Here is a 1224-nt window from a genome sequence, read left to right as displayed (position 1 = left end):
GAGTTCTGATGTATGGTTCTGAACTGGATGCAGATCATCCTGGCTTCAAAGACAATGTCTACCATAAAAGACGGAAGTATTTTGCAGACTTGGCTATGAACTATAAACATGGAGACCCCATTCCCAAGGTTGAATTCACTGAAGAGGAGATTAAGACCTGGGGAACTGTGTTCCAAGAGCTCAACAAACTTTACCCAACCCATGCCTGCAGAGAGTATCTCAAAAACTTACCTTTGCTTTCTAAATATTGTGGATACCGGGAAGATAATATCCCACAATTGGAAGATGTCTCAAACTTTTTAAAAGAGTGCACAGGTTTTTGCATCCGTCCCGTGGCTGGTTACTTATCACAAAGAGATTTCTTATCAGGTTTAGCCTTCCGGGTTTTTCACTGCACACAGTAAGTGACACACAGTTCAGACCCTCTCTATACCCCAGAGCCAGATACTTGCCATGAACACTTAGGTCATGTCCCCCATTTGGCTGAACCTGGTTTTGCGCAATTCTCCCAAGAAATTGGCCTGGCTTCCCTTGGAGCTTCAGAGGAGGCTGTTCAAAAACTGGCAACGTGCTACTTTTTCACTGTGGAGTTTGGTCTCTATGAACAAGACGGGCAGTTGCGAGTCTTTGGTGCTGGATTACTTTCCTCTATCAGTGAACTTAAGCATTCACCTTCTGGACATGCCAAAGTAAAGCCCTATGATCCCAAGATTACCTGCAAACTGGAGTGTCTCATCACAACTTTTCAGGATGTCTACTTTGTATCTGAAATCTTAGAAGATGCAACGGAGAAGATGAGAGAATTTACCAAAACAATTAAGCGTCCATTTGGAGTGAAGTATAATCCATACATACAGAGTACTCAGATCTTGAAAGACACCAAAAGCATAACCAGCGCCATGAATGAGCTGCAGCATGATCTCGATGTCATCAGTGATGCCCTTGCGAAGGTCAGCAGACAGCCAAGCATCTGATACTGAGAGTGTGAGTGTCAATTCAGAGGCCTGTGGGTCAGCTCCTGCTTTTCTTGAAGACCTGGTTGTGGAAGGACAGCTTCCAAACAATATTCTCTACTCCTATTCCTTAATTAGTCCTTTGGAAATTTGTGCCTGAATACTGTATACCACTTCCTATTATTTTTTTGGTAACAGCTTTCGTGAAATATGATTCATATACTATACAAAAAAAAAAAAAAAGAGTTGCATGCTCCACCGACTGAGCCAG

At 42.7% G+C, this 1224-nt stretch overlaps 1 pseudogene; it reads left to right on the top strand.

Moving 5' to 3' along the window:
- The first annotated feature begins 5 nt into the window (after nucleotides 1-5).
- On the top strand, nucleotides 6-974 carry LOC141372358 (tryptophan 5-hydroxylase 1 pseudogene; annotated as a pseudogene).
- Nucleotides 975-1224: the final 250 nt, after the last annotated feature.

This window comes from Callorhinus ursinus, unplaced genomic scaffold, assembly GCF_003265705.2.
Source record: "Callorhinus ursinus isolate GAN/ISIS: 27379988/994484 unplaced genomic scaffold, GSC_fseal_2.0 scaffold10208, whole genome shotgun sequence".
Lineage (NCBI taxonomy): Eukaryota > Metazoa > Chordata > Mammalia > Carnivora > Otariidae > Callorhinus > Callorhinus ursinus.
This window is presented reverse-complemented; position numbering and strand designations above follow the sequence as displayed.